The sequence below is a fragment of the Grampus griseus genome (assembly GCF_964374135.1).
Source record: "Grampus griseus genome assembly, chromosome: 10".
Lineage (NCBI taxonomy): Eukaryota > Metazoa > Chordata > Mammalia > Artiodactyla > Delphinidae > Grampus > Grampus griseus.
In genome coordinates, this window is record NC_139004.1 from 100,139,809 (window position 1) to 100,152,863 (window position 13,055).

Consider the following 13,055-nt stretch of genomic DNA (forward strand, 5'->3'; position numbering starts at 1 on the left):
CACCACCCAGACTGGCACAATATCTGCCGATTCTCCAGACCAGGCCCTACCCTCCTGTGGCCCTGCCAGATCTTCCGTCACGGCTCTCATTTCCCTGTGCCAGTGGACGGGGTGTGCCAGCCCTCAACCCACCTGCTCCCAACCGCAGTGGCAGGTGGCAGAGGCCTGGGAACTGGGGCCTGGGCCAGCCTGGAGGGAAGCCAAGTGTTTGGGGAGTTGCATGACGTGCCACACACCCAGCCCTGACGTACAATGCCCACATCATGAGCTCCCTCTCCTGATCAGCGATTTCACTGTGATGCCCAAACATCGCGCTGCTAGGGATGGACTTAGACACTAAGGGGCCACGCGGCCATTGCTTTCTTGAGCAAATGAAATGGTGAATGTGACACTGGCTTTTGTGAATGTTAGAATAACAGGCAAAATCATGATGGTTTAATAAAAGTTTCATCGCCTGATGCCAGACATAGTCCTGCCTGGGAGCATGGCTTGCGCTGGGACTCCTCTGACCCAGGCATGAAATAAGGTGTTTTCATTCCCCAGTCCTGGCTACCAGGACCCAAGGCAGAGGCCAGTAACAAAGGCAGATCTGGGTCTGTTGCTTTGCTTCTGACAGGTTGGCAAGTCTCTTCCTTGTCTGTGCCAGTACACAAGGGGAAGTCCCTGTCCACACCTCCCAACCCTGTAAAGTGAAAAAAATGGGGTCATCAGGTTGAAAAAATAAAAGAGCTTTGGAATCCATTTTATCTGTACAGATGGGAAAACTGAGGCAAACTAAGGGGACGGGACTTGATCAAAGTCACAAAGTAAGAGGCAACCTGGGCTCTGGATACCTATTTAACTGCCCTTTCACTGGTGATTACCCTCCAAAAGCTCAACGTTCTCCATGCTGGGAGCCTCACGTCCTTAAACAGAAGGCTATGGAGGCCAAGTGCTAGTTGCAGAATCAGTGCTCCTGTCCAGAGTTGGAGCCACTGTTAAGAACACTCCCCATACTCCCCCCGCCCCACATAATCTCACTCAGTCTTCACAGTCCTATGAGGTGGAAACTATTTTATCCCCATTTTGCGGACTGTGATACTAGGAGTCACAGCAGTCAAGTAACACTGCTGGAACATGAACCGAGGTCATCTTCTGACCCCAAAGCTCAGGATCTTCCGATTATGCTCTATAGCCCTTCCCCAGGAGCCCAGGCCGGTGCTGAAGGCTGGCACTTAGGCAGAGTACAAGCCAAGTAGCTACCAAAAGCTGGGGTGAGGTTTTGCCCCTGTGTACCCTGGGGTACCCAGGACAGTGCAGACCATGGACTGGTGCTGACTGAGAAAGCTCTCATTTTTTTCAAAGGTATACTTCACATATACCATTATATCAGTTTCAGGTGTACAACATAATAGTTCGATATTTGCATACACTGCAAAATGATCACCACACTAAGCCTAATTAACATCTGTCACCATATATACTTACGAAAATTTTTTTTCCTGTGCTGAGAACTGTTAGGATCTACTCTCTAAGCAACTATCAAATATGCAATACGGGAATGTTAACTTAGTCACCATGGTGCAGACTACAACAACAGGACTTACTTATTTTATAAGTGGAAGTCTGTACATGTTGACACCCTTCCCTCATATCTATCCCCTACCCAGGGAACACCAATCTGTACTCTATATCTAGAGCTCGGTTTTGTGTGCGCCTATGTTTACATTCCACATATAAGTGACATCAAATGCTATTTATGTTTCTCTGTCTGACTTCCTTCATGTACTATGCCCATCTCCATGTCCATCCATGCTGCTGGAAAAAGCATTATTTCATTATTTTTCATGGTTAAGTAATATATCATTGTATATATGTACCACATCTTCTTTATAAATCCATCTGTCAATGGACATTTTGGTTGCTTCCATGTCTTGGCTATTGTAAATACTGCTGCAGTGAACATCGATGTGCATGTATCTTTTTGAATTTTGGTGTTTTCTCCGTATATAGGCCCAGGAGTGCGATTGCTGGATCATATGCTACATCTATTATTAGTTTCTGAGGGAACCTTCATGCTCTTCTCCATCGTGGCTGTTATCAGTTTACATTACCAAAAACAGTGAAGGAGGCTTCCCTTTACTCCGAGCCCTCTCGCAGATGTACTGTTTGGAGACGTATTAATTATGGCCATATTCACTGGCCCAAAGTGACACCTCTCTGTAGTTTTGATATCCATTTCTCTAATAATAAACGATGCTCAGCATGTTCTCGTTTTATTTTTTTAAAAAGTGTGCATAGGGCTTCCCTGGTGGCGCAGTGGTTGAGAGTCCGCCTGCCGATGCAGGGGACGAGGGTTCGTGCCTCGGTCCGGGAGGATCCCACATGCCGCGGAGCGGCTGGGCCCGTGAGCCATGGCCGCTGGGCCTGCGTGTCCGGAGCCTGTGCTCCGCAACACAGAAGAGGCCACAACAGTGAGAGGCCCGCGTGCCGCAAAAACAAACAAACAAAAAAAAACAAAAAGTGTGCATAAAATTTACTTCTTGAAATTGGATTCTAAAAAGTTGGCCCTGTTTTGAATTCTTCTTCGATTACCTACCCCCAGTATATTTCTTTTTTTTCTTAATTAACTAATTGATTACTTAATTTTTGGCTGCGTTGGGTCTTCGTTGCAGTGCGCAGGCTTCTCGAAGTGGTGGCTTCTCTTGTTGCGGAGAACGAGCTCCACGTGTGCCAGCTCAGTAGCTGTGGCTTGCAGGCTTAATTGCTCCGCAGCATGTGGGATCTTCCAGGACCTTGGTTTGAACCCGTGTCCCCAGCATTGGCAGGCAGATTCTCAACCACTACGCCACCAGAGAAGTCACCCCCCAGGACATTTCTTGAGGGCACATGTCATTTATGGCCCCTCAGGCCTTGTGACTCTGCAGTGCCCATAAGCACCGGTTTTCCAGGTGTTGTTACGGGAGATGCCCACAAGGTGGCGGCACTTCTTCAAGTCCAACCCCGTTTACTTGGGTAACCAGAGCCATAGAGAAAGTCGTGTTCCCGGGTTAGGTAAGGGTGGAATGTGCAAGAAGAAACAGCTAAGGGCTGGTGTCTCATTGCTCCTTCGCTTTAACCTTCAGCCCCAGGCAAATCCCAACACCTGCCCACAGGACAATGCTGAGGACGCTGTAGTATGGAGGGGGGGATTCCGAGGAAGAAGGCTACCGGTGGGAACCCACCAACAGGAGACTTGGAGACCAGGTGACTTCTCAAAACTCTTCCAGGCGAAAAACTCCACCGGGATTTGGGTGCACTCGACTTGGTTGAGCTGTACAACGGCCCGCCTGGATCTGGAGATGGTGGTTCCATCCCCAGGGAACCTGGCATTGCAGGTGCAAGGGGGGCTCATTTGCTGGCCCATCTTCCCTAGGTCATTCAGCTCCGCCACAGTCCAGCCTTGAGACACAAGTCGGCTCAGGTTCCAGGGATGTGATACCAGTCCAGGTCACTGAGGCCTGTGAGGAATATCATTGGGATTTCTTTTCTTTTCTTTTCTTTTTAAATTTAATTTTATTTTATATTAGGACAAAGTGGATTTACAGTGTTGTGAATGTGTTGTCTGTGCAGCAACCTGATTCAGTTATGCGTATACAGATATCCATTCTTTTGCCGATTCTTTTCCAATATAGGTTATAACAGATTGGTGAAGATATTCCCTGTGCTCAGGAGTAGATCCTTGGTAATTGTCGAGTGTACATATATTATTGTGTATATATTAATCCCAATGGTCTAATTTCTCCCTCCCTTCCCCCTGCCTCCCTTTCGCCTCAGGTAACCGTAAGTCATTTTCTAAGTTTGTGAGTCTGTTTCTCTTTGGTAAATGAATTCATTTTTATTGCTTGTTTGATCCCAGCTCTAATTGGTCTCCTATGCTATTTGTCCTTCTCTGCCTTACGTCCTCCGCTAAGTATGATCATCTCCAGTGCATCCATGTTGCTGTAATTGACATGATTTCATCCTTTTATGTGGCTGACTGATAATGATCTCATTGTATGTACGTACCGCATCTTCATTAGCCACTCATCTGTCGAAGGACATTTTGGTTGCTTCCAAGTCTTCGCTATTGCATACCGTGCTGTAAGCAATGTTGGTGTGCATGTGCCTTCTCGCATGATGATTTTCTCCGGATATAGACGGAGGAGTGGGATTGCTGGATCAGGTGGTAACGCTAGTTTTTAGTTTTTCTCTTCAGGAACCTCCAGACTCTAGTGCATAGCGCCTGTCAGCAATTTACATCCCCACCAACAGCAGAGGAAGGTTCCCTTTCTTCCACGGCCTCTCCCACACTTATTGTTTGTAGACTTTTTTTTTTTTTTTTTTTTTGCGGTACGCGGGCTTCTCACTGCTGTGGCCTCTCCCGCTGCGGAGCACAGGTTCCGGACGCGCAGGCCCAGCGGCCATGGCTCACGGTCCCAGCCGCTCCGCGGCATGTGGGATCTTCCCGGACTGGGGCACGAACCCGTGTTCCCTGCATCAGCAGGCGGACTCCCAACCACTGCGCCGCCAGGGAAGCCCGTTTGTAGACATTTTGGAGATGGTCGTTCAAACCGCTGCGAGGTTTGAATTGCGTTTCTCTAAGAATTAGCGATGTTGCGCATAATTGCAGGTGGTTTTGTTTTAAACAGTGTGAGTACAGTTTCCGTCTCGAAATTGGCTGCGTGAAGGTCGGCCCTGCCTTGAATTCTTTTTCCATTACCTCCACGAGGATGTTTCCTGAGGGCAGGTGTCATTTCCAGCCCAGCCGGTTCTGTCAAGAAGCAGCGGGTTTAAAGTTGTTGTTACGGGAAAGGACCACAAGGCAGCGGCATTAACTCCTGCCCAACTCTGGTTACGAAGGCTACAGGAGCCTTAGCAAAAGTCCTGTTCCTGGTTCGAGAATTAGAGTGGAAGGTGCCAGAAGAATCACCCACGGGCTTGTGTTCCATTTCTTATTCCCCCTTGTCAGCCCCTCAACTTCAGACAATTCCAAACCCCTGTAAAACCGCCATGCTGAGGGTGCTGTCGTATGTACATGGAGAACGACTCTAAGGAAGGAGGCTGCACGTGGGAACCCCACGACCGGGACACGTGCAGACCAGGTGACGTTTCGAAGTTCTTCCAGCCCAGAGGGCCCACCATTCTTTGGATGCACTAGGCTTGGCTGACGTGTAGCAGGGCCCTCCAGGATCTAGAGATTGTGGTCCATGCAGAGAGGACCCGTCACTACAGGTCCACGGGGGCTGCTTTGCTACCACACCCACCCCAGCTCCCTCAACCCCAGGACAGTCCAGCCTTGGGACCCAGGTCAGCTCAAGCTTTAGGGATGTGAGCCCAGCCCCAGTCACAGAGGCCTGAGGCGAAGAGAGTGGGACTTTCTTTCCTTTTTTCTTTATTTAATTTTTGTTTTCTTTCGAGGTATACTTGATTTACTATTATGTCGTGTTTTTTTTAGGTGTCCAGCAGGCTGGTACAATTATACATATACACACATGTATACTTTTGTGGATTCTATTCTCGTATAGGGTATATCAGAGTGTTGAGTAGATTTCCCTCTGCTGTACACTAGGTCCTGGTTGGTTATCTATTTTATACATGTTGTAGTGTATATGTGAATCCCAACGTCCTGATTTCTCCCCCCACACCTGTCCCTTGGGTAACCAGCAGTTTGCGCCTCGTTGCAGGTGGTTTTATTTTAAACGGTGTGATGAGTACAGTTTCCCTCTCGAATTGGCTGCGTGAAGGTCGGCTCTGTCTTGAATTCTTTTTCCATTACCTCCCCAAGGATCTCACTTGAGGGCAGGTGTCATTTACAGCCCCCGCAGGCCTTTTGAATATGAAGTGCCCTTGAGCACCGGTTTTCAAGTTGTTGTTATGGGGGACGTCCACAAGGGGCAGCACTTCTTCACGCTCAACTGTTACACGGACAACCAGAGCCATAGAGAAACTCTTGTTTCCGGGTTGTAGATTAGGGTGGAATATGCCAGAAAAAACAGCTGAGGGCTGGTGCCCCATTGCTGCTTCCCTCTTAACCTTCAGCCCCCAGGCAAATCCCAACCCCTGCCCACACGGGCAGTGCCGAAGGCTCTGTCCTTCGTAGGTGGGGGGATTCCGAGGAAGGAGGCTGCCGGTCGGAACCCACAATCAGAAGACTTCAAGACCTGGTGACTTTTCAGAGCTCTTCCAGCCGGAAGGTCCCCCCGCCTTTGGGTGCACTCGGCTTGGCTGAGCTGCAGCACGGCCCAGTTGGATCTGTAGGTCGAGGTCCCATCCCCAGGGAGGCTGGTACTGCAGGCGCAAGGGGGGCTCTTTGCTGTCACATCCTACCCAGGTCCCTCAGCTCCGCCACAGTCCAGACTTGGGACACAAGGCTGTTCGGGTTCCAGGGATGTGACAGTAGCACAAGTCACCGAGCCCTGTGGAGAATAGCGTTCGGATTTCTTTTCTTTTGAAGTTTAATTTTATTTTATATTGGAACAGAGTGGATTTACAGTGTTGTGCTTGTGTTGGCTGTACAGCAACCTGATCCAGTTATGCGTATACAGATACCTATTCTTTGTCCAATTCGTTCCCCATATAGGTTATAACGGATTGGTGACTGGAGTTCCCTGTGCTAAGCAGTAGGTCCTTGGTAATTTTGGAGTTTACATATATTCGTGTGTATTTATTCATCCCTCCCTTTCTCCCTGCCTTCCTGCGCCCACCTTTCCCCTCTGGTAACCAGAAGTTGTTTTCTACGTTTGTGAGTCTGTTTCTCTTTTGTTAATGAGTTCATTTGTGTCGATTGGTAGATTCCACCCCTCTGTGGTCTCCTATGCTATTTGTCCTTTCCTCTCTGACGTCCTCCTCTTCGGTTGACCATCTCCAGTCCATGCATGTGGCTGCAGAAGGCATTATTTCATTGCTATTGTGGCGGAGTCATATTCCGTCGGGTATATGTACCACATCCTCTGCATTCGTCCATCTGCTGTGGGACCTTTGGTTGCCTCCACATCTTGGCTCCTGTTAATACTGCCTCAATGAACATGGGATTAATGTATCTTTTCGAATTTTAGTTTTTCTCTGCATAGACGCCCAAGATTGGGATTGCCTGCTCATGTGGTAGCTTCATGTTAAGTGTTTTCACAAACCTCCATACTGTTCTCCCCCGTACCTGGTACCAATTTACCTTGACAAAAGCAGTGCAAGAGGGTTCCCTTTTCTCCGTGCCCTCTCCATCCTTTGTTGTTTGTAGACTTTTGATGATGGCCCTTCTGACGGGAGTGAGGTGATACCTCGTTTTGATTTTGATCTTACTTTCTGTAATCATTGGCAATGTGGATCTCTTTCCATGTGGTTACAAACCAAAACAAAATTAACAAAAAGGTGTCCGTCAAATTTCCCTCTTGAAATGGTTTCTGGCAAGTCGACCCTGGATGGAATTCTTTTTCGATTACTTACCCCAGGACGTTTCTTGAGAGCAGGTGTCATTTACAGCTCCCGCGGGCCCGCTGGGGCTATGAAGTGCCCTTGAGCACCGGTTATCCAGTTGTTCTTAAGGGAAACGTGCACAAGGGGGCGGCACATCTTCAGGCTCAACTGTGGTTATTCGGGCAACCAGAGCCAGAGAGAAAGGCCTGTTGCAGGGTTGCAGGTTAGGGTGGAATGTGCCAGAAGAAACAGCTAAGGGCTGGCGTCTCATTGCTGCTTCCCCCTTACCCTTCAGCCCCAGGAGAATCCCAACTGCTGCCCACATGGCAATGCTCAGGGTGCTGTTGTCCACGGGCGGGGTGATTCCAAGGAAGGAGGCTGCCGCCAGGAACCCACAATCAGGTGACTTGGAGACCTGGTGACTTATCCAAGCTCTTCCAGCCGAAAAGTCCACCGGGCTTTGGGTGCACTCGGCCTGGTTGAGCTGTACGACGGATCTGGAGATAGTGGTCCCATCTCCAGGTAACCTGGCTTTGCAGGGGCAAGGGGGGCTCATTTGCTGGCCCATCCTCCCTAGGTCCATCAGCTCCGCCACAGTCCAGCCTTGGGACACAAGGCTGCTCAGGCTGCAGGGATGTGACATCAGCTCAAGTCACCGAGGCCTGTGCAGAATATTGCTGGGATTGCTTTTCTTTTCTTTTTAAGCTTAGTTTGATTTTATATTGGAACAGAGTGGATTTCCAGTGTTGTGTTTGTGTTTTCTTTACAGCAACCTGATTCAGGTATACAGATAGCCATTTATTTCCGATTCTTTTCCCATATAGATTATAACTGATTGGTGACTAGAGTTCCCTGTGCTAAGCAGTAGGTGCTTGGTAATTGTCGAGTTTACATGTATTATTGTGTATTGTTAATCTCAATAATCTAATTTCTCCCTCCCTCACCCCCACCTCCCTTTCCCCACAGGTAACCATAAGTCATTTTCTCAGTTTGTGAGTCTGTTTCTCTTTGGTAAATGAATTCATTTTTATCGCTTGTTTGATCCCATCTCTAATTGGTCTCCTATGCTCTCTGTCCTTCTCTGTCTGACATCCTCCGCTAAGTATGATCATCTCCAGTGCATCCATGTTGGTGTAATTGGCATGATTTCATCCTTTTATATGGCTGACTGATATCCCATTTTATATACGTACCGCGTCTTCGTTAGCCTCTCATCTGTCGAAGGACATTTTGGTTGCTTCCAAGTCTTGGCTATTGTATATCGTGCTGAGAGCAATGTTGGTGTGCATGTGCTGTTTCGAATGATGAGTTTCTCCAGATATAGGCCGAGTTGTGGAATTGCCGGATGACTTGTTCTCTGTAATTTTACGTTTTTTTCTTCAAAAACCTCCATACTGCTGTGCATAGCGCCTGTTAGCAACTTACATTTCCACCAACAGCAGAGGAGTGTTCTGTTACTTCCACGGCCTCTCCCGCACTTACTGTTTGTAGTCTTATTGGTAATGGCCGTACTAACCGCTGGAAGGTGACACCTCGTTGCAGGTTTGAATTGCGTTTCTTTAAGAATTAGCGATGTTGCGCATTGTTGCATGTGGTTTTGTTTTAAACGGTGTGAGTACAGTTTCCCTCTCGAAATTGGCTGCGTGAAGGCTGGACCTGTCTTGAATTCTTTTTCCATTACCTCCCCGAGAATGTTTCCCGAGGGCAGGTGTCTTTTCCAGCCCAGCCAGTTTTGTGAAGAAGCAGCGGGTTTAAACTTGTTGTTACGGGAAAGGGCCACAAGGAGGCGGCATTTCCTCCTGCCCAACTCTGGTTACTAAGGCTACAGGAACCTTAGCAAAAGTCCTGTTCCTGGGTTGTGAGTTAGAGTGGAAGGTGCCAGAAGAGTCACCCAAAGGCTTGTGTTCCATTTCTTTTCCCCCTTGCTCTTACCCCAGCTTCAGACAATCCCCAACCCCTGTCAAACTGCCGTGCCGAGGGTGCTGTCGTATGTACATGGAGAACGACTCTAAGGAAGGAGGCTGCACATGGGAACCCGACGACTGGGACACGTGTAGACCAGGTGACGTTTCGAAGTTCTTCCAGCCCAGAGGGCCCACCATTCTTTGGGTGCACTAGGCTTGGCTGACGTGTAGGAGGGCCCGCCAGGATCTGGAGATTGTGGTCCATTCAGAGAGGACCCGTCACTACAAGTCCACGGGGGCTGCTTTGCTACCACATCCTCTCCAGATCCCTCAACCCCAGGACAGTCTGCCTTGGGACCCAGGTAAGCTCAAGCTTTAAGGATGTGAGCCCAGGCCTGGGCACATAGGCCTGCAGGGAATAGAGTGGGCCTTTCTTTTTTTTTTTTTCCTTAATTTAATTTTTATTTTCTGTCGATGTATAGTTGATGTACAATTATGTCGTGTTTTTTTTGGGTGTCCAGCAACCTGATACAGTTATACATATACATACATGTATACTTTTGTGGATGCTATTCTGTTATAGGGTATATCAGAGTGTTGAGTAGATTTCCCTCTGCTGTACAGTAGGTCCTCGTTGGTTATCTATTTTATACATGTTGTAGTGTATATGTGAATCCCAACATCCTAACTGATTCCTCCCCACACACCTGTCCTTTGGGTAACCAGCAGTTTGCTCTTCATTTCAGGTGGTTTTGTTTAAATGGTGTGAGTACATTTTCCCTCTTGAATTCGCTGCGTGATGGTCGGCTCTGTCTTGAATTCTTTTTGCATTACCTCTGCGAGCATCTCTTTTTAGGGCAGGTGTCATTTACAGCCCCCGCAGGCCTTTTGAATATGAAGTTCCCTTGTGCACGCGTTTTCAAGTTGTTTTCATGTGGGATGCCCACAAGGGGGCAGCACTTCTTCAGGCCCAACTTGTTACTCGGGCAACCAGAGCCATAGAGAAAGTCGCTTTCCCGGGTTGTAGATTAGGGTGGAATATGCCAGAAGAAACAGCTAAGGGCTGGTGCCTCATTGCTGCTTCCTTCTTCCCCTTCAACCCTCAGGCAAAACCCAAGCCCTGCCGACACGGCAGTGCTGAGCATGCTGTCGTTCATAGGTGGGGGATTCCGAGGAAGGAGGCTGCTGGTGGAAACCCAGAATCAGGAGACTTCGAGACCAGGTGACTTTTCAGATCTCTTCCAGCCGGAAGGTCCCCCCGCCTTTGGGTGCACTCGGCTTGGCTGAGCTTCAGCTCGGTCCACCTGTATCTGTAGGTCGTGGTCCCATCCTCAGGGAACCTGGCACTCCAGGTGCAAGGGGGTCTCGTTTCCTGGCCCATCCTACCCAGGTCCCTCAGCTCTGCCACAATCCAGACTTGGGACACAAGGCTGTTCGGGTTCCAGGAATTTGATAGTAACAGAAGTCACGGAGCCCTGTGGAGAATATCGTTCGGATTTCCTTTCTTTTTAAGTTTAATTTTATTTTATATTGGAACAGAGTGGATTCACAGTGTTGTGCTTGTGTTGGCTGTACAGCAACCTGATTCAGTTATACATATACAGATATCTATTCTTTTTCCGATTCGTTCCCCATATAGGTTATAACTGATTGGTGACTAGAGTTCCCTGTGCTAAGCCTTAGGTCCTTGGTAATTATCGAGTTTACATATATTCGTGTGTATATATTCATCGCTCCCTTTCTCCCTCCCTTCCCCGCCCACCTTCCCTGTCTTGTAAGCAGAAGTTGTTTTTTAAGTTTGTGAGTCTGTTTCTCGTTTGTTAATATGTTCATTTGTGTTGATTGCTAGATTCCACCCCTCTGTGGTCTCGTATGCTATTTGTCCTTTCCTCGCTGACGTTCTCCACTTCGGGTGATCATCTCCAGTGCATGCATGTGGCTGCAGAAGTCATGATTTCATTGCTGTTGTGGCGGAGTCATATTCCGTTGGGTATATGTACCACATCCTCTTCATTCATCCATCTGCTGTGGGACCTTTGTTTGCCTCCACGTCTTCACTCCCGTAAATACTGTCACAGTGAACAGGGGGTTGATGTGTCTTTTTGAATTTTGGTGTTTCTCCACATAGAGGCCCAAGAGTGGGGTTGCCCGGTGATGTGGTAGCTTTATTTTAAGTTTTTTAACAAACCTCCATACTGTTCTCCCCTGTGCCTGGTACCAAGTTACCTTCCCAAACCAGCGCAGGAGGGTTCCCTTTTCTCCATGCCCTGTCTCGCCTTTCTTGTAGACTTTTTGATAATGGCCCTTCTGACGGGTGTGAGGTGATACTTCGTTTTGATTTTGATCTTTCTTTCTGTAATCATTGGCAATGGGGACCTCTTTCCATGTGGTTACAAAACAAAACAAAAGTAAACAAAACGGTGTCCGTTAAATTTCCCTCTTGAAATGGCTTATGGCAAGTCCTCCATAGTTTTAAATGTTTTTCGATTACCTACCCTAGAATGTTCCTTGAGGGTTGCTGTCATTTACAGCCCCTGCAAGCCCTTTGAATATTAAGTGCCGGTAAGCACAGTTTTTTTTTTTTTAACATCTTTATTGGAGTATAATTGCTTTACAATTGTGTTAGTTTCTGCTGTATCACAAAGTGAATCAGTTATACGTATACCTATATCCCCATACCCCCTCCCTCTTGCATCTCCCTTCGACCCCCTCCAACCCACCCCTCTAGGTTTTCACAGAGCATAGAGCTGATCTCCCTGAAGTACTGGTTTTTAAGTTGTTGTTCAAGGAGTTGTACACTAGGCGGCAGCACTTCTTCAGGCCCAAGTCTGGTTCCTGGGCGATCAGAGCCATAGAAAAAGTCCTGTTTCTGGGTTAGATATTACAGTGGAATGTGCCAGAAGAAACAGCTAAGGGCTGGCGTCTCATTGCTGCTTCCCCCTTACCCTTCAGCCCCAGGAAAATCCAACCCCTGCCCACACGACAATGCTGAGGGTACTGTCGTATGTAGGTGGGGGGATTCCGAGGAAGGAGGCTGCCTCTGGGAACCCAGCACCAGGAGACTTGGAGACCTGGTGACTTATCAAAGCTCTTACAGCTGTAAGGTCCACCGGGCTTTGGGTGCACTCGGCTTGGTTGAGCTGTACGATGGCCCACCTGGATCTGGAGATGGTGGTCCCATCCCCAGGTAACCTGGCTCTGCAGGTGCAAGGGGGGCTGATTTGCTGGCCCATCCTCCCTAGGCCCCTCAGCTCCGCCACAGTCCAGCCTTGGGACACAAGGCTGCTCAGGCTGCAGGGATGTGACACCAGCCCAAGTCACCGAGGCCTGTGGGGAATATCGTTGGGGTTTATTTTGTGTGTGTGTGTGTGTGTGTGTGTTTTCCCCACACATTGTTCTTTATCCATTCATCCGTCGGTGGACACTTAGGTTGTTTACATATCTTGGGTACTGTAAGTGATGCTGCAGTAGATAAGAGGATGTAGATACCTCTTTGAATTAGTATTTTTCTGTTCTGCAGATAAACACCCAGAAGCGGATTTAGTGAGTCCTATGTTAGCTCTGTTTTTAAATTTTTTGAGGAACCTCTGTGTTTTCCGTAGTGGGTGCAGAAATTTACATTCTCAGCAATAGTCTACATGTGTTCCATTCCCATCCTCCCCAACACATTTCTTTTGTTAACGGCCACTATAACAGTTGTAAAGTGATATCTCATTACTGTCTTGTTTGTATTGGAAAACT